The following is a 27154-nucleotide window of genomic DNA, read 5'->3' as shown; positions in this document are numbered from 1 at the left end:
TGACTTTCTTGACTGCATTCCGCTGGGAATAAATATATTCTGTTAAACCCTTTGGCCTGGAGTACAGAACAGATAGAGGAGAGGAAGTTCTGCCCGACCACCCTCTCCGGCAGCCATGTGTGGTTCTGGGATAATAACTTGTCATCTGCCTGAAGGTAGCCAGTATTATATCATCCTTGAGCTCTATTGTCTTCAGGCGAAATGAACCCTAGCCCATTTATGTGTTCTCGTAGGTTCTGTTTTTCAACCATTTAATCATTTTTGTTTCTATCCTCTGGCCCCTTTCCAATTTCTTCACATCCCTCTTGGGCAGGGCACACATTAATAATCCAGGCAATGCCAATATTAGTTTGCCTGTTGATAGTCTCCTTTGATCCATGTTCATGTTTGCTTTTTTTTTTTTTTAATATCTGCAGTTCAGGGTTGGCTTTAGACTAATATATCCTCAATGCCCAGCGGATGTGCTTATGCCTTGCTCATCTCTGGCTGTCATTCCATTTTGCACATATGTAGCTTGTTTTCCTTCTAGAAGGGGTGTCTGTTACCATGTTTTTATCATTAGGGCATTTCTCCTCATTTCTCTACATCTGAGAAGACTGTTATGAATCTTCCTGTATTCTCCAAACTGGGGATATCTCCTCCAACTTGATGTTACCCGCAAATTTAATCAGCACTATGTTCCATTTTCCAAATTAGTGATTATTCCGTGGAATGACTCTTGAAAGATCTCCCACTCTGAACTATTAACGGCCAGTGATTACGTCCTACCAACAACCGAATGAGAATTCACCAAACCTGATGGTTCAGAACCATATGTCCTGGTTTGTAGATTTATATGAGATGTGGGACAGAATAATAAGAATAACAGTAATAATTATAATTCTGATATCTTTTAGGCGCTTACTTCTCTGCCACCTGCCTCCTATCACTCCGTGACTCTGCCATACTCCTGCTCAACCACACCTCGCCCACTCACCAACTTGGTCACATCCTCGACTCATCATCTCTTACTGCTACACTCTCTCCACCTTCACCAACTTTGAAATCCCTCTCTCTGACCATAACATTCTCACTTGCCCCACCCCCATAAATCTGTATTACTCCCCCACAGAGACCTCTGCTCTCTTGACCCCATCCATCTCTCTCAAAGCATCACACCCCACCTAGCCTCCCTATCCTCACTACCCACTCTCGATGATCAGATAACTGCTCTCGACTCCACCCTCTCTACTCAACTCGGTTGCTCCCCTTTCCTTCCATCGCTCTCACTCCACTAACCCACTGTCCGCCTCCTTCACTTTTATGCTCGAGCTGCTGAACACTGCTGGCGAAAGTCTAAGCACCAAGCCAACCTTGTTCACTTCAAATTTGTCATTTCCTGCCTTAACTCTGCCCTCTCATATGCCTGGCAAAACTATTTCTCTTTCCTCATTGACACCCATGCCCATCACCCCCGCCAAGTGTTCTGGACATTTAACTCCCTCCTCAGGCCCCCTGTTCCTCACCCTCCTCCATACCTCACCCCCAACGATCTGGCCACCTACTTCATTATGAAATTAACACCATCAGGTTTGAGCTCCCTGAAGTCACCTCTCCTCCTTTCTATCACCCCCACTGTCAGTCCTCTCCCATATTTTCCCATCCTTCTCAGCAGTATCTTCGGAGGAGATCTCCTCCCTCCTCGCAAATGCCACTCCCTCTACCTGTGCTTTGGACACTTTTCCCGCTCATCTTATAAAAACTATCGCCCCTTCCCTCCTCCTCTCCTTAGCTTCCAACTTCAACCACGCACTCCCCAGTGGGTTTTTCCCCTCTGCCTTCAAACATGTCCATGTCTCTCCCATCCTAAATAAACCTCTCTTGACCCCACTTCCCCTTCCGGTAATCATCCTATCTCCCTACTACCCTTCCTCTCTAAACTCCTAGAGCGAGTTGTCTACACTCGCTGACTTGAACTTCTCAACTCTAACTCTCTCCTGGACCTCCTCCAATCTGGCTTCCGTCCCCTCCACTCCACCGAAACTGCCCTCTCAGAGGTCACGAATGACCTCCTTCTTGCCAAATCCAATGACTTCTACTCTATCCTAATCCTCCTCTACCTCTCAGCCGCCTTTGACAGTGTCGACCATCCCCTTCTCCTCAACACTTTATCCAATCTTGGCTTCGTGGACTTCATCCTCACTTTGGACATGCCTGTCCCCTCCCCCAAAACCTCCAGTGGTTACCTGTCGACCTTCTCATGAAACAAAACTCCTCACTCTTGGCTTCAGAGCTCTCCATCACCTGGCCCCTTCCTACCTCACCTCCCTTCTCTCCAGCCCACCCCACACACTCCGCTCCTCTGCCACTAACCTCCTCACTTTACTAAGAATTAGAGTACTGGCTGAGTCTACATCCTATATGAGTCTCACAGTGTATGAAGAGGTATCTCCATTTTTCCTGATGAGGAAACTGAGGCCCAGAGAAATTAAATGACAAGGTTACATCAGGCAAGCGGCAGAGCCAGGAGTAGAACCCAGGTCCTCTGTCTTCCAGATATGTACTCTTTCCACTATACCTTGCTGCTTCTATTGAAGTTCTTTAAAGGAGTGGTAGTAAACAATCCACCAGATAGCTGTGCCAGCGCCACTTAACATAGAAGGCACATCCACACTATCTAGACCTTTGAGCTGAAAGGCATAATCAGTAGCAGATTAGCCACAGTCGCATCTTGGGATACCGTTGACAGTCCTTGAGATGCTGCTCATTGCTACACACCGTCAGTGTGGAGAACAAGAAGAATGGACAGTAACTGGATACTCCCGATGAGTAATCCTGGAGTGAATTGCAAAAGGGCTGTATTCGAACAGGGGGATTCCAGAAGACCTTTTACAGACATAGTGAAGCAAAATCATCAAAACCCCAGGCTGTCGGGGTACACGCTAATGAAACCACAGTCAAGCGATCTGCATCCAAGTAGCTTTTGTCACAGTACGTCTTTGCTGGGAGGGACAAGTGAGGAACATGGGTGACAGCTTGATGATGAGCTGTAATGGGATCTCAGTGGATCTGCAGATCAGAGAGACGCTTGGTGGGGCCGCAGGTGCTTGGAGGAATCTCCGTCATTCTAAATGTAGGTTACTTTTATGGAGTCAGTGACCAGAGGGATGTAAAGGCTAAAACTACCCAGTTGAGTATGATTTGTGTTCAGGATTCCTTTTCCCTGTACTTGGATAATGCTATGCTTTGTCTGATGGTTTTCACCAGCTATTAATTACATGCAACAGTTCCTAACTTTCCAAACCTCCAAAAAGTCGATGAAGGGATCTCATCCGGTAACTATCCAGTTTTATCCAGTGGCTTTATCCAGTGAGACTGGTGTTTGGGTTTTATGTCATACACAGGCCAAAGTTCCTCCAAATTCTGCTCTCCAATCCACATCTTCTCTAGAGGTATTGTTTCTAGAAGGAAGACCAATGCAGAGGTATTGTACTCATTCATGGAAATATATTGGTCAGGAAAAGGAGAGTTTGTTTAAAGTAGATTACCCTCGTGCCACTAAAATTGTATATATCCTTTCAGAACAGCAAGAGAATTAATCTTTTGGGAAAGAAAAAAGGGCAGGCCGATCGTAGAACTGTATTTATTTGTGAAAGAAACAAAAGATGCCCTTGTTCTCTTTGTTGGTGATCAAATTAAGAGTGGGGTTATATTATAAAGCCTCTTAAATCCCAAACAGAAAATCACCAGGTGCTCACCCTTCTCAAATGCTACTTGATTTAATACCATTACAAAAATGGGACTCATCTGCTAATGGGCCTTCAGATTCAAAATAATCTCCTTATTCAGGCGTCTGTCTCATCCATCATCAACTTTGAATGATGTCTGAATGGATAACATGGGCCGATATACTACCTGTGGCTTGTCTGAGTTCTCGACACTGAAGCGGTTTCTTCCCATTTTGTAGACACCTACGATTCAGAGTATTATGTGAAAGACTGTTGAAAAATCAACCGTCAGGCTTCCGAACAGCTGGGTGTTGGGATTCCATTTTTTGGCTTTTAATTTTGTCATCCAAGTCTTCTAAATATTGAAATTACGAGAAAAAGACTTGATTGGGAATCCTATAACCCTAACTACCTAACTATTCTCCTGTCAGAGTTGACTATGCACTTGACTGTGTAGCCCTTAAATACTTTGATACTCATCCCAGCTCAAAATACTTAGAAGAATATTCTTCTATATTACTATTTCCCTTATTCCTAATCTATTTTAATGTATGTCTTTTTCCATAGACTATAAACTCCCGTGAGTTGGGATCATGTCAACCAACTCTGTCGTGTTTTCCCAAGTGCTTATGTCAGTGCTCTGCACCCATCAATAAGCGCTCAATAAAAATCAGTGATTGATTTGATAATAAAAATCAGTGATCGATTTGATTCGGGGAGTATTCTGAACTAATTTTTTATTAATGCCTGGAGGTATTATATGGAAATGCCACATCTATAATAGGCCAAACAAATAACTCTGGGGTTTTGATGGATATTGCAAACCTGTTATTAATCAGCTCTCGGGATTTTCAAGTCAGTGTTTAACAAAGAAAACAAAGAAACTGAGCTATGGTGTTTGTAGTCACATTAAAAAAAATAGCACCCTTTAACTCCCTATTGAGAATCTAAAAATGTGCCAGTACATGTTCAGGACGAAACATACGAAAAAAGATACGGCGGGTAAGAACAGTCCGAGAGAGTTAACATGACAAGAAGGTAAGAAGGGGAGAGCACCTTTATTCCTAAGAAGTTGGAGGTTCGGGGCAGACCATCTGGCCTTAGTCCCCCAGGGTGCTAGAGGGAGGTAGATCATGGGTATTCCTTCCCAGGCCTTAGAGGGTGGTCCATTTAAATATAACTAAACAGAATAATCAGTATTTTGTTTCTTCTTTTTGGGGAGACTTAAAGCACAGTTCTGCATGCATGGTTAGCCAATTTACAAAAATTCAGTAGGAATAATTAGTAAATGTGGTGAACATGCAAGATAAATATGAAGACTTTTTAGTGGGTGTACTTCCCCAAAGTTCTATTTAAATGGGTCACCCCTTATAAACAAAACTTGGGAAATGTCATGATGAGAACTGTAGTATTGGCGAAGTGCTTTCTGTATTCCATACAATATGTAAACCCTCGGGGAAGATATGAGGTGCACAGATTGAACACAGTCGCTGTCCCACATGAGACTACAGTCTAGAGGAGGGAGAACAGGGGTCGAATCCCCATTTTCCAGAAGAGGAGATTGAGACATAGATAAGTTGTGAGCTGCCCAAGGTCACACAACGGGCAAGTCATGGAGCTGAGATTAAAACCCAAGTCTCCCAAATCTCTGTCCTTAGATTCGTTCATTCAATCGCATTTATTGAGAAGCAGCCTGGCTCAGTGGAAAGAGCATGGGCTTTGGAGTCAGAGGTCATGAGTTCGAATCCCAGCTCTGCCACTTGTCAGCTGTGTGACTGTGGGCAAGTCACTTAACTTCTCTGGGCCTCAGTTACCCCATCTGTAAAATGGGGATTAAGACTGTGAGCCCCATGTGGGACAACTTGATTCCCCCGTGTCTCCCCCAGCGCTTAGAACAGTGCTCTGCACGTAGTAAGCGCTTAACAAATACCAACATTTATTGAGTGCTTACTGTGTGCAGAGCACTGTAATAAGCACTTGGAAGAGCATGATATAACACTAAATGAACACATTCCCTGCCCACTAATAATAATAATAATGTTGGTATTTGTTAAGCGCTTACTATGTGCCGAGCACTGTTCTAAGCGCTGGGGTAGATACAGGGTTATCAGGTTGTCCCACGTGAGGCTCACCGTTAATCCCCATTTTACAGATGAGGTAACTGAGGCACAGAGAAGTGAAGTGACTTGCCCACAGTCACATGAGTTTACCCTGGACATTCTGTTTGTCTTGCACAGGTTATGCCTCTCTTTTTATGCTATAATAGTCATATTCTGGGATGCCAGCCATATTACATGTTTGGTTATCTAGCCAAATTGGGCTTTATTGTTCCCAAGACAATTGGGGGAATTGCACAGTAATTATGCCATAAATCAGTTTTGAAAACACAGTTCTGATATTCTTTGCCATTTCTCACCTCTCTTGGAAATGAAACCATGGTGTTTCATTAGTATTAATTGACAGCCCCATTAATAATTGCCTATTTTCACTTATGACTTTTGAGAAATTCCACATCCATCTTTGTCAGACTTCCAGTCCAGATCATGGGTAGTGGAGAACTTGCCCCACATGGAGCATTTTGGAGAAGGCAAAAACTTAGATGCTCCCATTTTGCAGGAACATAAATATTGGCCGAATTCCCAAAGAAAATTGTAGTTGGCCTCTGGGTGGTAGTTAGCAAAATTTAGAAATTCTACTGAAACCCATTTTGAAACATGGAGTCAGATGCATCTCAGTGCCATATAGTTCCCTGTAATGAGTTAGTTGGTTTATATGCATTTCTAAGCATCTATTCACACTATCCCCCGAAGATGGTACAGGGAGCTATTGATTGCTTAGATTTCTCAGGCCATTGCCTACTGTCTTAAGTACAATCTCCCAGCATCAACCAATGTCCTTGCTCATTATTTTCTATTTACTTATAATTTTATTATTCAATTCCTGGAATCCTGAATGTGTGAAAATGGTTTTTCAGTGAATTAAAAAAAATGGTTATATTCCCAATTTAAAAATGGAATAGAAAGAAAAAAATAGCACTTGGCTACATCCCTGAAGTGCTCATTGCCCTAGGGATAACGAATTGTATTTTTTCATATCATGTTAGATTGATACATGGGCCTCAGGGATTGCCAAGAGATGATCCTGTCCCCTTTACTGACATTGAATAAATACTAACAAAAATAGTAATGTTAAATGTATTTGAGTGCTTACAATATGCTAAGCACTGGGCTCGATACAGTGCAAGTAAATCAGAAATAGCCCCTATCCTATATGAGGCTCACAATCTAAGCGGGGAGGGAAGGGTTGTCTCTTATCCCCATTTTACAGATGAGGAAACTGAGGCACAGAGACATCAAGTTAGTTGCTTAAAGTCACATGACAGGCAAATGGAAGATCCTGAATTAGAGCCAGGTCTCCTGACCTCCAGTCCCGTGCTCTTTCCACTAGGCCTCAGCACTTCATCGGCATCACTTCATCATTTCTTAACTTTTCAATGTGTACTTTTGTGGATATGTACTAACTGTGGTTCCTTATTTTGAAGATGGACAGTTGAGCCCTGAAGTCAATACATAGTTTAGCTGGTCTGAAGAGAAAAGACAGTTTTCTCTGGAGCCTTCTGGGCATTTGAGAAGCTCCAAGTTGATAATTTGGTCTTCCGTAAATATCCCAGCTAATGCTCTTTTCCATGTTCATTTCAGATACTAATGTCTTTCTTCTCCCACAGTCCTCTGTTGTTCGCCTGTAACTAGTCAGTGCTACCATTCCCAGGGAATTAGGGACACAAAGCTGTGTGTATTCCACACATGCTACTTCTCTCTATTCATTTCTGAAGTCTAGCAACATTGTTTGCTTTATTTCAGGTGTCAGTGTGGATCAAAGCCATTGAAAGAAACATTTGCATGACAATTTGTAGAATGATTAATTAGCATTGGGCATTAGTAATTTTTCTTTTAGGGCTTTGAAATGCCTTTCATTGGTAAGTGAGTTCGGTTAAAGTTTGCTTGTGTCTCTCCAATCTACTGTTACTCTATATTCCAGATTCTTGCATGAATACTGTGTGGTACAATGAGCTGGTGAAAATATTTCCTGTCAGATTTGGGTCCCAATAGTTTCAGAAATAAACTCGGTCCCTGCTTTGTTCTCGTTTGACATTATTTGGATGGGCAGTGCTCTCCCCCTGTGAACTTTTCTTTCGAGTTTGTTTTCATATTGGGTCGAGGGAGGGAGAAGGAGAGGGATATGCTGATGAGGTTTGTAAAGAGACAGGTTGAAGCTATTCCCAAGTTTGACTTGTCCGGGCAGGGAATGGAACCGTAGGCAGGCTCCAAATAAGCTTAGAATGTGGGGAAGAGCTGGGCAGAGGGTGACTCAATCACTGGTTTAGGCTAGTTCTTCTGCGGCATTCCTAGGCCCTCACTGGATCTCTTCAGCCTGTCTTTTGTGATGAAAGAAAATCTACCTCAACTTTCAGGTTTTCGGATCATTAGTAGCCTCAGGAGAACCAGGAGCCAAGCTTGTGACTTCTACGTTAACGGAGGATTATTAGGAAAAGGAGGACAGAAGCGAATGGATACTGGGAAGGTGTGATATTTATGCGCTTACAGTGCTAGGGTAGTAGATACAGGATAATTGGGTCCAAGAGGGGCTTGCAGAATAAGGAGGGAGAACAGGTTTTGAATCCCCATGTTACAGATGAGGGAACTGAGGCCCAGAGAAGTTAGCGACTTGTCCAGGATCTCACAGCGGGTACATGGAAGATCTAGGCATAGAACCCAGGACCTCTGACTCCCAGGCCTGTGATCTTTGCACCAGTGAGAAGCACTGTAGCCTAGTGGAAGGAGCAGGGGCTTGGAAGTCAGAGGATCTGGGTTCTGATCCCCACTCCACCACATGTTTGCTGTGTGACCTGGGGCAGGACAATTCACTTCTCTGTGTCTTCTGTAAAATGGGGATTAAATCTGTGAGCTCCACAAGGGACACGGACTGTTTCCAACCTGATCAGTTTGAACCTACCCCAGTGCTTAGTACAGTGCCTGGCAAATGGTAAGCGATTCACAGATACCACCGATTGGTTGATTGACGATGCGTAAGCTTCAGTGCCAAGAGCGATTGTTAGAAGGACCGAGAAGGCAGGAAAGCCTCTTGGTGGAGGTGGATTTTAATCTGGGCCCTGAAGCTGGGGAGAGTGTTGGTCTGGCAGATTTGAAGATAGCAATACATTTTTGCCTAATTGTAATACTTGCACAGTGAGGTTTAGGATCATGGAAGGAATCTCAAACACTATGGGGCAATAGGTCTTTTAGGACTGCACTAGCATTTATTTTGTTTCCTATAAACCTCAGGATTTGCACTCCTCCCTTCAGTGAAGTGTTAGATCAAAAGTTTAAGACACTTATAAATTGCTTCCCTTTATATTGGACAGTGATATTGTTCATAGGATTGTTCATATCTGGTATGGCTGTGAGAAGGAACGTGGCTTTGTGGATAGAACACGGACTTGGGTGTCAGAGGACGTGGGTTCTCATTCCAGCTCTGCCATTTATCTGCCGTGTGACCCTGGGCAAGTCACTTAACTTCTTTGTGCCTCAGTCACCTCCTCTGTAAAATGGGGATTAAGATGATGAGCCCCACGTGGGGCAACCTTGTATCCACCCCAGCAGAGGCTTTGGAATCAGAGGTCATAAGTTCGAATCCCAGCTCTGCCACTTGTCAGCTGTGTGACTGTGGGCAAGTCACTTCACTTCTCTGTGTCTCAGTTACCTCATCTGTAAAATGGGGATTAACTGTGAGCCTCACGTGGGACAACCTGATTACCCTGTATCCCCAGTGCCTAGAATAGTGCTTGGCACATAGTAAATGCTTAACAAATACCAACATTATTATTATTATTATTATTAAGAGTTTATAATCTTGATTGAAGAGTTTCCTTTCCTCTGTCATGGATGGTCTCCACCACAGTTTGTGAGAAAGTAAACCCATCTCTGATCACCATATAACCCATTGGTCATTCATGTTACTATTTGTACCTGTTTTCCCACCTGCTTAGAATGTGAGCTCCATGTGGGACCCGATTATCCTCTGTTTACCCCAGCACTTAGTACAGTGCTTGGCACATAGTAAGTGCTTAACAAATACCACAAGTACTCTCCTTCCCAGCCCTGTGACCATGAGGTTTGGCTTCACCGTGCTCTTGTGTTTCTTCTGCCCACCCAGCTTGCAGTCATCAAAAGTAGTCTTGCCACACTGTGGATCCTTGAACATCTGGTAGACAAAAGTGAGAAACCAAACTCTGAAGAAAATCTAAGGAGCAGCGAAGGGAACTGAAACCAGAATTGAAGAGAGAATTATACTCTTTTTAACTTAGAGTGCGTTCTTGGTTAATGTCTACTCATCTCTGCCATAGGTGATAAACCCTGCAAAGGCAGGGACCATGTCCTATCCCTCTTCTGCTTCTTTAGTTCAGTGCCCTGCCCATAGTAGGTGCTCAACCAATATTGATCTCAAGATCAGTTAATCATATGTATTGATCACTTACTGTGTGCAGAGCACTGTGCTGAGCACTTGGGAGAATACGATATAGCAGAGTTGGTAGACATGTTCCCTTCCCACAAGGAGAGGCAGCGAGATCTCTTGGATATAGCACGGGCCTGGAAGTCAGAAGGACCTGGGTTCTAATCCCAGCAATGCCACTTGTCTATGTGAACTTAGGTGAGTCACTCAATTTCTCTGCGCCTCAGTCACCTCATCTGTAAAACCCTGAGCTCCATGTGCTACAGATAACTATGTCCAATTGGCTTAACTTGTATCTACCCCAGCACTTAGTATAGGGCTTGGCACGTAGTGAGCACTTAACAGATACTAATTTTTTTAAAAAAGATTTACAGTGTAGAAGGAGCTTACAGAAATTGATCAGTTGGTGCTAGCATATGCTAAGATGACTAGACATTCTGGGTTAGACAGGGCAGACCCTAAATTTCATTGCCTGTCCTGTTATCTACACTAGCTGTTTAAGGAAGTTTTATCCCCCTCGAAGAATCTAATAATTGTGATATTTGTTAAGCACTTGCTATGTGCCAGGCACTGTACTAAGCACATCAGTGGATGTGAGGAAGTCAGGTTTGACATAGTCTCTGTCCCACATGGGGTTAGACTCTTAATCCCCCTTTTACAGATGAGGTAACAGAGGCATAGAGTTCAGTGACTTGTCCACAGTCACACAGCAGATAAGTGACAGAGCAGGATTAGAACCCAGGTCCTTCTGACTCCAAAGCCCGTGCGCTATGCACTATGTCAAGCTGCTTCACTAGGCTAAACTTCTTGAACTATGAACTAGACCATAAACTCCTTGAGGGCGGGGATTGTGCCTACCAACCCTGTTGGACTATACTCTCCCAAGCGCTTAGTACAGTTCTCTGCACACAGTAAGTGCTCAGTAAATACCATTGATAAATTATCTCTCTTCTCCCCTCCCTTTTGAATTCTTTTCTCCTCACTCCTCTTTGCCTCTCCTTTTTCTTTCTCCCCTTTCTTAATCTCTCTTTTCTTCCCCCATCTCTCTTTCCTTTACCCTCTTCATTTTCAGCTTTTACTTCCTCTCTCTTCTTCTTTCTCTTCTTTGGTCCCAATCACCTAATGCAAGGTGACCAAGGTTTCTGCTTGTTCTACACGTTCAGGAAAAATACAGATTAAATGTTAGGTGGAAGAGAGAATAGACGCTTGCTGTTTGACCCTTCAACTAATCGGGCCCCTCTTGGTTAAATCTGAGGGTCTTCTAGACATTCATCAGTGAGGAATCCTCCCTCTACCCCCAGTTTAACTGCGGTTATACCTTTGTAAGAAGCAAGAATGGCTTAGTAATTTCCCACAAAGAAGTCAAAAGAGAGGGAATGTCTTGTGTTATAATAGTGGGCCGTGTTGATTTAAGAGAGTTAAACTCCGATTTGGTTGTGATTAACCAACTCTCTCTCGGCTGAATGTGTTTATAAAGGCAACAGAATAAAAGGGAGTGGAGAGATTGTCATGTAAAGTGAAGATGCATTGGTAGTTTTGGCTGTCTGTGGCTTATTCAGATGTTGTTTTGATGTTTTTCAAATGTTATTTCAGATTCTTTGTTGCTTTGCATGAAATGTTTCTAATGCTTCCTGAGAAATTTTGAAAACGCTATTCCCATGTGAGCTTCATTTAAAAAAAAAAATTGGCTGAGTTGCAGCAAGGAGAGTGTAATAGCGTTGGGGAGACAGAATCTTTATTTCTTCAAGAGGAAAACTCCAAACCTCATCAGTGCTCTCGTAGTAGTGTGGTGTTGTAAAATGTCCAGGATGTCTGGAAGGGTCTGGCCACAGGTCTTACAAAACATCTTTTAGCACCAATAGCATCCATGTCGGTGCTTTAAGAAGCGTATTATTATTCTTTTTCTTATTATCAATAAGAAGAATAACAATTTATGGTATTTAAGCACTTTATGCCAAGCACTGTACTAAATGCTGGGCTGGATACAAGGTAATCAGGTTGGACTTAGTCCCTGCTCTACATGGGGCTCACAATCTAAGGGGGGCAGTTTTCCTCCCTAGAGTGTAAGCTCAGTGTGGGCAGGGAAATTGTTTACCAACTCTGTTATATTGTACTCTCCCAAGCACTTAGTACAATGCTGTGCACACAGTAAGTGCTCAGTAACTACCATTGATAATGATAAATATGAGGAAACTGAGGCACAGAGAAGGCAAATGACAGAGATCACACAACAGGCAAGTGGGGGATCCAGTGTTAGAGAACCCAGGTCCTCTGACTGCCAGGTCTGTGCAGTCTCCACCAGGACATGTTGCTTCTAAGTCCATAAGCACAGACTTAAGTACTTGTGTATATATCTGTAATTTGTGTATATCTATTTCTGTACCTCCCTCTAGATGGTAAGCTTATTATGGACAGGAAACGTGTTTACCAACTCTGTTACATTCTACTTTCGCAAGCACACAGTAAGTGCTCAACACGATTGATTAATTGCATAAATGCTCTGCACCTGAGGGTGGGATGGATATCAAGTATTTAGCCTTGAACCTATCCCAGCGCCTAGCACATTCTAAACACTTAATAAATGTCAGTATTATTATTATTGTTCTTTATTGGCTCTTAATATGTATCTCCTCTGCCTGCCTGATTCCTTTTTTCTCTGCTTCCATTTCCTGATTTTCATTATATACATCTACCTCTGCTTTCTTATTGACTTGCTTTTTCTCCTTTTCCCTCTTTCCTCTCTTCCTTTTTTTTAAAAAAAGGTATTTGTTAAGCACATACTTTGTGCCAGGCACTATCCTAAACACTGGGATAGATAAAACAGAATTGGGTTGGACGCAGTCCCTGTCGCACAGAGGGCTTGCCGTCTTCATCCCCATTTTATAGATGAGATAACCAAGCATGCGCATACCTCAGGTCACACGACAGACAAGCAGCAGAGCTGGGATTAGAACCCAGGTCCTCTGACTTCTAGGCCTATGCTCTTTCCATTAGGCCATGCTGCTTCTCAGATTTTGAAATCTGCATAAGTAATGAGAGGAATAAAGTCAAGAAATGTTCATTTTCATATCTGAAGCCGTACTCTCTCTTTCCTTAGTCTTTCCAATTCTTTCCTATACTACCGCAGGGCAGAGGATCTCTGAGTCTTAGATGTGTCACGGAGGGGTTTTGGGCCCGATGAAGAGGGCTCCACTCGTCCTTTATGGTTGTGACCCACGTTCTGCGGGACATGCAAAGCATGGTACAGAGTTTTGCTTCCTTAGAACATTTCTTCCTGGCAAGTGAACAAGGGTCAGAGAAAGGCTGGCTACTGCCGGTCAGAGCTTCTCTAGTAGGACTGTTCCTCCCTTTGTTCTTGGAGAGCTTAAACCTTAGCATTGCAGAGGATCAAATGAGCAAGACTGCCAGTCTGAGGACCCCCAAAATATAGGTTGAGATGCCTCAGATGGATTCTTTTTCTTCAAGTATGATTCTCAAATTTATAGAAGCAGATACTATAGCAGGACGGAGATGTGGATGTATTCATTAAGACTTGGATCTTTTTGGCCAGGTGAATTCATGAGTTAGGAATGTTGATTTTTTTAATTGTAGGCAACCCAACAGACAAGCCAGCCCAACAAGAAGCAGTTCTTATGTTGGTACAATAAGGGTTTTTTTGTTCGTTTTTATGGTTTTCTTGTTAAGCACTTCCTATGTGCCAGGCTCTGTTCTAAGCGCTGGGTGAGATAGTAGCTAATCAGGTTGGAGACAGTCCATGTCCCACAAGGCACATGCAATCTTAATCCTCATTTTAAAGGTGAGGAAAATGAGGCACAGAGAAATTAAGTGACTTGCCAGTCAAGTGGTTGGTCAATCTAGTTCCACCAGACTGTGATACTCCTTGTGGGCAGGGGTATCACACGTCTGCCGACTTGATTGTATTGCACTCTCCCAAGCTCTGCACACAGTAAGCGCTCAATCAATATCATTGATTGATTTAGTACAAAGAACATATATACATGCACATAGACATATACATGCATAGATATCACTTCTTGAATTTCTTGCCACTGAAACTTTAGCCCAATTATTTTGCATACATTTTAGTATTTTCTATTCTACCTGGCCACTTCAAAAGAACCTTTGTTATTCCTTTTTCGAATTAGAAGACAGATTGAAGAAATCATGAACAACACAGATAAGAATGGTCTTTCAATTGCATTGAGTTTACCTTCGAGTAAAAGCTTTCAAATCATTTATGTGAAGGATTTATGTTTTATGATGATGCTACTTTATTCACTGTTAAGTGAACTGGCATGATCGTTAACATGATAGATTGCAAGAAAGTGGTGGGTCATATGGTAAAGGTGCTGTTGATGTGAGAGTTTGTCGTGCTGTTCTTTGTCTGTGTCTGTCATTCATCTTAATCGATCTTCTGGGTTTTCTCTGTAAGGAATCTGAGCAGAGTACAGAGTAGGCCAGAGTGCTTAGACTCGGGAACATGGGAGTGGATCTGAGAGTGGAACTTTGGCTAAGAAATCCAGCTAGGAAACTACATTACCACTGATTCATTTGATTTTTTGCCTGGATGCACAGAAACTACCATACCTGGAACTGTGAATTTTTCATTCTGTTTTTACCCCATGAATTATTAGTGATGATTCAGGATTTTCCCAATTTATTATCCCCCATTAGAAAGTAAATTCTTGAGGGTAGGCACTGTCTACCTACTGTTTTGTATTGTAGTCTTCCAAGCGCTTAGTAAGGTGTTCTGCCTACAATATACCATCACTCAATGCCATTGCTTGATGGATTCAGCCCTCTGATAGACAAATTCATGAATATCGATGCTGAACATCATACTGAATATCATTTCCCTATCTGATTTCCCCTTTTAACTGTTTCCTTTTGGTAGCTTTTCTTTTATTGACAGCTGCTGTCCAAAAGGATTACACATGGAGCTTTCAAAAGGTCAGGATGATGACATAATGTTTGGGCTTCTAGACATACAGCAGGCTTGTAAGGCACTTTCAAAAATAATTAGATCATCAAAATTTGACTTTGCCGTGGAGATTAGTTTCCGGTTCATCCACATTTACCCAAATCCCCCTCTCCTAGGGAGCCCACATGGTTTGATATTCTGAAATTAAAAGTGTTTCCCATGGCCTGCGTTAAGTTCTTTGGAACTTACTATATAATTATAATTGTCATTTATGTTAAATGCTTCCTGTGTGTCAAGCACTATTCTAAGTGCTGGAGTAGATACAAGTTAATCAGGTTGGACACAGTCCAAATAGACCGTCTCAGTAGTAGGGAGATCAGGTACAGACTCCCCAGTTTAAAGATGAAGAAACTGAGGCACAAAGAATTTGTGACTGCCCAATGTCACACAGCTGCAAGCAAGTGGTGAAGTCAGGATTAGAACCCAGGACTGACTGATTTCAGGGAGGGGAAGGAAGAGGAGATGAGTCCACAAATGGGGTGGTCACCTTGGGAGTTACGCCCCTTTTATTGCAGTTACTAATGATAATATCAGTAGCAAAAATAATTGTGATTTTTACTAAGTGTCTACTGTATGGCAAGCACTAGGCTAAGCTTTGAGGCACATAAAGTACAACCCAATCCAGCACAATCTTTATCCCACAAAATAATGATTATTATTACTGTGGGGGTTTTTTGAGAGAAAATGCTAGCAGGAAATAAGGTGTCTTAAGAACGTAGAAATATTAATCAATAAATGGTATTTGTTGAGGGCTTACTATATACAGAGCACTGTATTAAGCATTTGGGAGAGTATAATAAAACAGAATTAGCTATGTTCCCTTCCCATAAGGAGCTTAAGGTCTAGAGGGGAAGAAAGACATTAATGTGAATGAAGAAGTAATTTCTAATGTATAATTTGAAGATATGTGCCTAAGTGCTGTGGGGTTGGGTGTGGGGCAGATATCATATGTCCAAAGGTCACAGATCCAAATGCATAAGGGGGAGCCAGCCGGGGAAAAAAAGGCTTCATCTAGGAAGGGCTCTTGGAGGAGATGTGACCTTAATAATGCTTTGAAGGTGGAGATAGTGGTGGTCTGGCATATATGGAGCGGCAGGGTATTCCAGCCTAGGGGGGAGGATGGGCGAAAGGGGTGGGGGGAGAGATAGATGAGATCGGGACCCAGTGAGTAAACTGGAGCTAGAGGGGCGGAGTGTGCGGGCTGGGCTGGAGTAGGAGATCAGTGAGGTGAGGTAAGACGGGGCAAGCTGATTGAGTGCTTTAAAGCCAATGGTGAGGAGTTTCTGTTTGATGTGGAGGTGGATGGGCAACCACTGGAGGCCCTAAGGAGTGTGGAGACCTGGGCTGAACATTTTTGTTGATAAACAATCTGTGTAGCAGAGTGAAGTACTGGCAAGAGTGGGGAGAGATGGGGACTGGGAGGGGAACGAGGAGCCAGATGCAGTAGTCAAGGATAAGGATAAAGATAGGATAAGGGCTTGGGTCAGCATGATAGCAGTTTGGATGGAGAGGAGCCAACGGTCTTTGCGAAGGTAGAACCAAGAGGACTTGGTGGCATTGAATATGTGGGTGGAAGGAAAGAGGAGAGTTGAGAACATCATCAAGGTTACGGGCTTGTCGGATGGGGAGGAAAGTGGTGTTGTCTGTAGTGATGGAAAAGATGGAAAAGGACAGGTTTTGGGTGAGCAGATAAGGAGTTCATTTTGGGACCTGTTCAGTTTGAGGTGTCGGCAGGACATCTAGGGAGAGTTGTCCTGAAGGCGGGGAGAAATACGAGATTGCAAGGAAGGAGAGAGGTTGGGGTTGGAGGTATAGATTTGAGAATCTTAATATTCAGATCAGGTAAATGTATTGCCTTGCACCAGTGAAGCGTTGATCATGTAATGATTCCTATGTGACGGGGGCTCCTAAGTTTTAGGAGTAGTTTTTATTAACCACTTTTCCCACAGACGGTATTTTTTATTTTAGTGCTTGTGATTGTAAATTCCTTGAGGTCAGGCATCATGTCTACCGATTTTCTCATACATCCCCAAGGGCCTGATCCAATCCTCTGCACACAGTAGGCGTTCAGTACATACCATTGATTCATTGATTGACAGACTGATTAAGAAGAATGTGGAGAGATGATGATGGTATTTATTAGGTGCTTACTATATGCCAAGCACTGTTCTAAGCACTGGGGAAAATGCACGGTAATCAGGTTGTCCCACGTGGGCTCACAGTCTGAATCCCCATTTTACAGATGAGCTAACTGAGGCACAGGTAAATTAAGTGACTTGTCCAAAGCCACACAGCTGTGTCATTTGCATGAAGATGATCAATATAAGGATTGCACTAATTCGTGTCAAGAGCATTTTAAGGTATTGCCCTTATTTTTCACTTCCTTGTGGGTAGCTCAGGTCACTGATTTAGGTTTTAATTTTTGACACATCATATACACTTTTCCCAAGGTGTGTTTACCAGAATAGAATAGAATAGAACCAAGCCCGCTGTGACTCTGGCCCGAATCACATGTGGAAACACTTTTGCTAAAATTGACCTTCTTGGAATACAGCACATTTTCAAGACTGAGGGCAAATGATGTGGCAGTTCACCTTAGTATAGGCAAATTGAATAAGGCATAAGGCACATACCATTTCTGGGAATGTGTTAAGTATTTCTGCAGGAGGTAAACGAGAAATATAACTGCATTCGACCCTGGTCTGTTTTTATTCTCAAGCGGAATCCGTTATGGTGTTATCAACAGCATCTGACTGACAACAAGACTGTTTTTTTCATCAAACCAACCAGCGCAAAATTAGCACATGAAAAAGCATGTGTTCTCTCTGAAAGCATAATCTAATTGATTTGGGAGGGTCATCGACAAGGTGGGAAGCAGATTTACATTTTCCAGATATTTCCGTCAAGTGGCAGAAGGCAGATGGTTTTCTCCAGAGAAGATGAACTCTGAAACCTCCTTCTTCTGCACGTCTCTCTTCCTTTTCCTCCCCTCATTCGGTCCGGCCAGGGCCCGAAGAGCACGGATGCCTGGTGCTAAAATGTGGTCCTTCACCTGACCCTGAAGCAGGCCTCACAAAAGCAGGCCTTTCAGGTCTCTCAGTGAAACAGCCGTGGCATTTTATTACGGCGTGAAATTAGAAGTGAAAAGCTTCACCACTCTTGCTGTTTAGTAATGCGGAATATGTCGTTTCTGACAGGGATGGTGGTGCAGTGAAGCAAGTGGGACGCCAGAGAGGGAGAAACAAAGTAGCGGTTTAGACAAAGAAGGCTTTTTCCTCCATCCCAACCCCGATTGTTAGGTGGTCTATAAAACTCTAGCTCTATAGTGGACGTGAGGCAAAAGAATATTTTGTTGTCACAGCTTCATCCAGGGTTGTATGCATGAGTTTGCAGAAGGAGGTGGAGGGGGCTTCGTCTGTTCTCTGAAAAATCCAGGCTTTTAGCTCATTTATAAACTAACATCCACCAAAACAAACAAATAAGCAACCAAGAAATGGATTTGGGGCTGATTTTCCTCACACTCTGAGTGCTATAATAAGATGGAGTCAGTAAACAACGATAACAACTGTGTGTGGTTATCTCAAACAGGTTGATAGCAGCATGAATGGCACCATGACAATTTGTGGTGGTAGGAAGTTTTTTGTCCTCCCTTGGGGAAATTATGCCTTTCTTTGAAAGAGCATCAATTCTTACAATGGATCGATTGGTCGTGGGAGAATATTTGAAGGTTAAATTTATTCGAGTTTGTTGTGGACATTGCCTCAAGTAGAGGAAATCATTCCTTTAACCCAACAAAAAATATACCTCCAGTGAAGTTACTGCCGTTAGCCAGGTAGGTGACCTACCAGCTTGTGTTGTTTGGGCAACTGCTGTTTCTCAGAGGCTTCTCTTTCCCAAAGCAAATAGCAGGAAAAAAGTAATCTGTAATATGACCCCTGAGATTAAACTTGCAGGACTGGAGAAACTTCATTTTCGATCTGATTAACACACAGACAATATTGAAAGGAACCACTTTCTAAGATTCTCTGGGCACCATGGTGACACCAACCAATCAGTCCATCATTGGTATTTATTGAGAGCTGACGTAACTTTAGACATCCCTATCTTTGACATTTCTGGTTTGGCTTCCAAGATTTGTGTCAGGGTAAAGCTTGGCTAAAATTTGTATTCTGGCTGTTTTTAAATTTTATACACACTAAGGCCAAGCACCAGAGAAGAGATGCAGTTTGGCTTGTGACCCTCTGACTTCATTGCTAAAATCTTTCCCCAGTGTCCGTTTACAGAAGAGTTTCCGGAACAGCAAGTTAGGATAAATTGCCCCTTTTATAAAATTTTGACCAGAGACCTCAGCTGTTTATACAGTTTATTTTATCAGATTTCACAGTATCATTGCGAGGTAATTATGTAATCAATATTTATTGATCCCCTACTGGTGAATGGAACACCGTAATCATCATAAAAATAATGATAGTAATAATTGTATATTGTTAAGTGCTTACTCTGTACAATACAAGATAATCAGGTCAGACACTGTCCCTCTCTCACATGGAACTCATAGTCTAAATAGACAGGATAACGAGTTTCTAATCCCTGTTTTGCAAGTGAGGAAATGAAGGCACAGAGAAGTAACACAGCAGGCAGGTGGCAGAGCGGGATTAGAACCCAGGTTCTCCGACTCCCAGACCGTGTTCTTTCCACTAGGCCACACTGCCAGTCTACTAGTGACCGTATGTACTGTTCAGTTGGTAGGACACAAATGTGGACAATATGGCTTTTGCCTGTAGGGAATTTGCATCCTTTTGGGAGGAGATTGATATCACTGCTTTAAGAATTGAGGCTGTGATATATCAAGCAGAAACCTTTCCAAATTCCTTAGTATCCACCTCTTTGTCTTTCCATTAGACACCCCACCTCCATCTGCAATCGTTCAGGTAGTGTATCCATAGAGTTTTCTTGGTAAAAATATGGAAGTGGTTTACCGTTACTTTTTCCGCACAGTTAACTTGAGGCTCCGTCCTTGACTCTCTCCCATGTTGCTGTTGCCCAGCACAGGAGAGTTTTGACTTGGAGCAGGTTGCCTTCCACTCTCTAGCAACTGCCCAAGATAGTAAAGGAATGAGAACATCTCTGGTTGACTCTCCATCCCGTAGCCGTGACCCTTGTATATTTCTTCTGTATGTTTAGAAAGATGATCGTTGCTCACTTCAAAGCTTGATGACCTCGCTCTCGGTTTCCCAAGGATCTCAAGTGTTCCTGAATTGTCCAAGGATTGTGATTGTATTCTGTGGATATTCTGTCTTAGCAGGAAAAAAAAAAAGACATTCCAGAAATCTCTGGAGTGGATCTCTCTTCAAGAACTTCACAGCTTGATTGTGCAAATTTAAAAAATGCTTAGAGTATTAGACATCTCCCTGGACTGTTTATAGGACTTTGAACAGGGCCATTTTTATAGCACTCATAACATTATCGGTCTGATCCCAGTTTAGTCTAGTAGAAATCAAATGCCTGAGATTTTCCATGCTTCTTCATGGGCTCGGAAGGCAAACGATGATATTTCTCGAGGACTTACTGCAGAGCGCTTTACTAAGCACTAGGTAGAGTGCGATGAAGCAAGTAGACACGATCCCTCTCCTCATGAAACTTGCGGTCCGTGGCAGATGCTGCTTGTAGGCCTGGAGTCCTTGCATTCCTGCCGCGTTTTGGCTAATGTTAGTCTGTGTGGGCTCTGCTGATTAGCCAGCCTGAAAAGGGGTGGTGGGGAGGGCCCCGGTGGATAGTGGAAAAACACAACTCCTGGAAGGCAGGATGGGTGTACGTGCCACTAAAGACATCAGATTTGGGTGGAAGGCAGTGCCAAAATCAGGTTACCCGTTAGCCTTAGGGTTTGTTGCATCTCAAAATTATTTTACTCCTGAAACATTATCTTTGAGAAATGCAAGTACTCCACCTAGATGACTCCCTCTGGCCCTCTCTGCCTCTCTTTGTGTCTCTTCCTCTCACCCACAGTCTTATCACCCTGATGTCACTTGGGTTTTCTACTGCATGTCCCAGGATCCCTCGGTTGAGACTTATGCTGTCGACAAACGATCCCTTAAGCAGGTGTAGACCTAAATGTAGTCCCCTTGGTTCTTCATACGGATTTAGATGGGGAACAGGGTTTGTTTTTAGGTTTTCGAAACTCAGCCTCCTAACTTCACCAGAATCACTGAAAAGTAAAAAGACCCTCTTTCCTCCCATACACAAATACGCATGTGCACGCGCGCACATACACACGCATACGCACACAGGTCATTCTGTGTAAGTTTGAAATGTTTTTTGTTGGATCTGTGTTTTGGATGTAAACCTGGCTTGCTTCTAATTAGAATGGGTTTTCCCAACCGTAAGGAATGTACATTCTCCACATCAGTGTTTCCTTTTTAGCATTCCAAACTTTGGGAATCTTAGCCCTAAATTATTAATTTTGAACAGACTTTCCCCATAATCCCAAATGGAATGAACTTGGCCAGGGATGTGTGGACTATTTGAGGGGCTATTTTATGTTGACAAAGCGGAGGGCGATTTAATCTGGCAAGAGGATAGGAAGCATAAAAACACCATCTGATTTTGTTCCCCCATCCTTTCAGAAGCAAAACAGGGCTCCTGGCAGAGCCTGACGTGCCAGACAACTAAACCACACAGAGAGATATTAAGCTGTCAGTGTTAAAATTTGCTTCGATCTGAAAGGATTAGTGTTGAAACTGCTGCCAATCTGTCTTAATGTAGAAGCATTCTTCCTCCTCGATTCCCACATGGTAAATGCCATAGTAAATTACTTCTCGGTATTTTCTGTCAAAACATTATGTATCTATAGTCTTTAAACCAATAAATCAATGTATGCCATCATGGTCTTCCTTTGTCTTGGGAAGAGCTATGGTTTGCTGAGGAGCAGGAGTTAACTAGTAGTGATCCTTATCAGCCAAGCAGCCCAGAAAAGTGTCTCTGTTCAAGTTCGTATAAAAATAACCCATATGAAGAATTCCTTGCCCAGCTATTTTTCCTACACATGTAAGCAAGGTGACCAGATGTCCCTAAATGGGCAGGACATTCCCACATCCCGACAACCAACCCCGCTAATTTTCATGCCCTGCTGGCTGATCGAAATCGGTTTTGCCAACCTTCCGTGATTGGTACTTGGCATTTTCTTATCAACTGTCAGACCGACTCCTGGCGATTTTCAGAAATGACTCTGGAATAATAGATATAGTTACTGTGGTATTTAAGTGTTTACTGTGTGTGCCAATCACTATGCCAAGTGCTGGCTAGAGACAGGAAAATCAGGTAGGACACAGTCAAAGGGGAAAGGAGAAAGGAGTAATTTGAATGCTCTGCACACAGTAAGCACTCAATAAATACGATTGAATGAATGAATCCCCATTTTACAGATGAGAAGCAGCCTGGCTTAGTGGAAAGAGCACAGGAGTCAGAGGACCTAGATTCTAATGCCGACTCCACTGCTCGCTTGCTGTGTGACCTTGGACGCTTCAATTCTCTGTGCCTAAATTTCCTCATCTGTAACAGGGAGATTAAGACCGTGAGCCTCATGTGGGACAGGGACTTTGTCGAATCCATTTAGATTCTGTCTACCCTAGTGCTTAGCACGGTGCCTGACACTTAGTAAGCACTTAACAAATACCACAGTTATCATTACTATTATTAGATGAAGATATTCATGCACAGTTTTGAACTAGACCCTCATTACCCATGATGTTGGAGCAAAAGTCATAGAACACTTACCTGCTGCCTGCACAGCTTTAAGAAGTTCTAGAAACCAGACAGATAGAGAAGCAGCACGACATAGTGGACAGACCACGGGCCTGGGAGTCAGAAGATCGGGGGTTCTAATCCTGGCTCTGCCACTTGTCTGTCGTGTGACCTTGGGCAAGTCACTTCACTTCTCTGTGCCTCAGTTACCTCATCGGTAAAATGAGAATTGAGACTGTGAGCCTCAAGTGGGACAGGGACTGTGTCCAACCTGATTTGCTTGTATCCACCCCAGCACTTAGTACGGTGCCTGGCATGTAGAAAGCACTTAAATGCCACAATTATTAGTATTATTAATATTAAGAAATGGTTGTGCCTGGGAGGAATCTGAGCAATTAGGGCATGGGGCTGGATGGGAACAAGAAGTGTGTGGGAGGCCCAGTTGGAAGGTATCCCAAGGGGGCAACAAATCTCTGCCCTTCTTACAGGCTGACAATTCCCTCAGGGCCACACTTCTGTGGAACTGGACAAAAGGAAACCTTCCTTAAGCAAAGTCAGAACAGGGAGGCATGAGAGAAGAAGAGGGCAAGGAACTGAGCAGAGGCGTGTTGAGCTTACTCTCTTCCTCTGTCTGTTTCGGTGTCCCTGTGTGCGTTTTCTCTCTTCCTTATGTTTCCACCCCCTCCCCACTCTATCTCCACACATTTCCAAACCATTGACACTGCCCCTTGTAAGGGGATTGTTCCATTCTGACATAAAGAAAATCTGCTACAGAGGGAAGAATAGTTTGACAGAAACTCTGAGAGATCCAAGCCAGGAGTTTAGATTTCCTGTGCTTCTTTACAATTGGTAATTAATTTGCACAGCATGTCTCTGATGTGGTAAATCATTAGAGCTGTGTGCAAAAATGAAACAAAACACTTTTTAAGATTTCACATTGCTAGTTGGTGGGAAATGAAGATTTATGACCCTTACTGCTGTGTTCAAATAACTGAACAATGCTGACTCTGGTCATTATTTTATGGTGTTGATTTACCTTTTCTCCCCAAAATGCACACTGTAAACAATTTAGATACTTGATTTCTTTCCCTTAGTACATCAACTTATAATTGGATAAATGCACTGTCAGGTTTCTCATCCTAGTATGCCTATTTGGAATTAAACTCTTATTAAATGCTTATTGCAAAGATTGTATAGCATTTAATTCAGAAAGTCCAAATGCCTTCAACTTTCAGTTAATTGATAGATCAAAAAAACAAAAAAATATGTAGTGGCACAGAAGACAATCATGTAAAATTAGTATTGAAAATCGATAGTTTTTTAGCCTACTTGTGGTTTTTAAACTTTTTTTTGCACTTATGGCATGTTTGCTGTAAGGGGCAAAATGGGAAGACAATGTGACTTCTTTGGCAGACCAACCCTCTTCTCATCTTCTAAATCTCCCTAAAATCACTTCTCCTCCTGGAAGCCTTCCATGACTAATCATTCTTCTCCCTACTCTATTCTCCTTTTGCATCATCTATGCAATTGGTTCCCAGCCCCACAGCACTCATCTACATACCCTTACCTTATGCCCCTTTCCCAATCCATAACTTAATGTCTTTCTCCCTGGCTACTCTGTAAGCTCCTTGAGTGTAGGGATCATCTCTACCAACTCTATTGCATTGTATGTTCCCAAGAGTTTAGTACGGTGCTCTCTGCACATAGTAAGTGCACTCACTAAATAGCTTTGATTGATAGATTGAAATGAAAGGTTGAGAAGACTCAAAGAGAAGCTGTTCAAAGCCACTTGCAGATGGCCATAGAGAGGCAGTTATTAAGAGTTGTGTTGGGGGGCTCATGGGATGGATGGGAGGCAGCAAGGAACGTTTCTACAAATGCCATTACAATGCCATTATATCGTATTTTCCCAAGTGCTTGTTTATTGCCCACAAGGAGTTTGCAATATAACTGCTTAAGGTCCTTGTCTTTTGAAAATAATGGTTTATTTCTCCCAAACCTTGAGGCAATCCTGGAACCTCAGGAAGGGATGCAGCCACACACAACTCACAGACTACAATGGTCCCTGAATTTTCCTCCAGTCCATAAACCAGTTCATATTCAAGGTATTGTAAAGGGCTTAGTTAAGCAACTCTGTTTCAGATCAGAAATTCAGTCATGCAAGTTTCTGAGCCAAGTATATTTCCATAAACATATTCCTTTTATGAACTCCAAGCAACATGGCCTAATTGAAAGACCGTAGGGTTAGGAGTCATTAGATATGAGTTCTGATACTTTGCCATTTGCCTCCTGTGTGCCCTTGGGTAAGTCACTTCACCTCTCTGTGCCAGTTTCTTTGTCTCCGCTCCTCTGCTGCTTACCTCCTCACTGTGCCTCGTTCTCGCCTGTCCCATCGACCCCTGGCCCACGTCCTACCTCTGACCTGTAACGCCCTCCCTCCTCACATCCACCAAACCATCACACTTCCCCCCTTCAAAGCCCTACCGAGAGCTCACCTCCTTCAGGAGGCCTTCCCAGACTGAGCTCCCCTTTTCCTCTGCTCCTCCCCCTCTCCCCATCGCCGCGACTACCTCCCTCTGCTCTACCCCTCTCCCTGCCCCACAGTGCTTGTGTATATAAGTGCACATTTATTATTCTGTTTGTTTTACTAATGATGTGTATGTACCTATAATTCTATTTATTTTTATTGATGCTATTGATGCCTGTCTACTTGTTTTGTTTTGTTGTCTGTCTCCCTTTGTCTACACTGTGATCCTCTTGTTGGGTAGGGATTGCCTCTATTTGTTGCCAAATTGTCCCCTCCAGGTGCTTAGTACAGTGCTCTGCACACAGTAAGTGCTCAATAAATATGATTGAATGAATGAATGCTCTGCACACAGTAAGTGCTCAATAAATACTATTAAATGAATGAATTTCTATCAACTCTATTGTATTATATTTTCTTAAGCACTTAGGAGAGTGCCTTGCACACACATAATCAGTCAATAAATGTCCTTGATTAGTTGATGTCATTTAATCAAGGCTTGAATTTTTATGGAATAAACTTTCTTAGTCTATGCCTTCTGGAATGACTTTTCACTGGGCCCATCAAGTCTCCTTTACTGTGCGCAATATTTCTAATTACATGTACCCTGAACATTTTGATAAGCTTGATAAGGGGCAGAGGGTGGCTGTCGTAGAATGTTTGTGATATGAAATGTCTAATTGCAAAACAATTCTCTCCTGGTTTGGCCTGTTCATCTTTTGTGGTCTGGGCTTTCTTAATTGTTCAACAGTACTTCTGCTGGCCTACAGCCCATGGATTTCGTGACTTTGGCTAGACGTGGTTCGCTTTTCAACACCGGAGATGGTACCAGTTTCTCCACCAATTTCAACTAGACACAATCCTCAAATTATTCTAAGGATAGCAGAGCCCACATATTTTAAGAAGTTAATTGAAAAAGAATACAAGCATACATCTAAAAGCCATATCTTTATTTTCCAGGCCAATCTTGACCATTAAATGCTGAAACCAGAAAGGGTACAGGTATTTGGAAAGTGCTACTGAGAGTGGGATTATATTAACAGCCTCCAGCCCCACAGCATTTATGCACAAATCCCTCTAGACTGTAAGGTCATTGTGGGCAGGAATATATCTGCTTATTGTTATGTTGTACTCTCCCAAGCAGTTAGTAAAGTGCAAACTTTACCCCCCAGTGATGCACGTGCTACTCTGGTTTGAGGCTTTAGAGAGTTAGTGGGCAAGAGAAGGGGAGGAATTGGCTGCCTAGAGGGATCTGACAGTCTGAGGATGTGGACATTGGTATGAACATTGGTATATGTCATAGCAGAGCTAAGAAAAGATAGCTAATGGTGATATTATATTGGTTCAAAGATGCCTCAGAAGAAATGTGATCGTTCCTGTTGTTTTATCGCATAAAAGCATTCCACATTAGCACAATGTAATAATAATAATGATAATGATAATTGGGTTGTCTGTTAAATGCTGTCTTTGTGTCAAGCATTGTCCTGAGCACTAAGGGTAGATACTAGATAATCGGGTCCACATGGGACGCATGGTCTAAGTAAGAGGGAGAACTGGCATTGAATTTTGCAGGTGAGGGAATTTAGGGACAGAGAAGTTAAATGACTTTGCCAAGGTCACAAAGCAGGTAAATGCTAGGGTCGGGATTAGAACGCAGGTCCTCTGACTCCCAAGCCAGGGCTTTTTTTCAGG

General features: G+C 42.8%; 1 protein-coding gene across 1 annotated transcript in view; it reads left to right on the top strand.

Moving 5' to 3' along the window:
* The window catches only part of ANOS1 (anosmin 1), a 142149-nt gene that overhangs the window by 52585 nt on the left and 62410 nt on the right, over positions 1-27154 (top strand). The window lies entirely within an intron of this gene.

This window comes from Ornithorhynchus anatinus, chromosome 15 (genome assembly GCF_004115215.2).
Source record: "Ornithorhynchus anatinus isolate Pmale09 chromosome 15, mOrnAna1.pri.v4, whole genome shotgun sequence".
NCBI lineage: Eukaryota > Metazoa > Chordata > Mammalia > Monotremata > Ornithorhynchidae > Ornithorhynchus > Ornithorhynchus anatinus.
The sequence above is the reverse complement of the archived record's forward strand: the minus strand, read 5'-3'. Positions and strand labels throughout refer to the sequence as shown.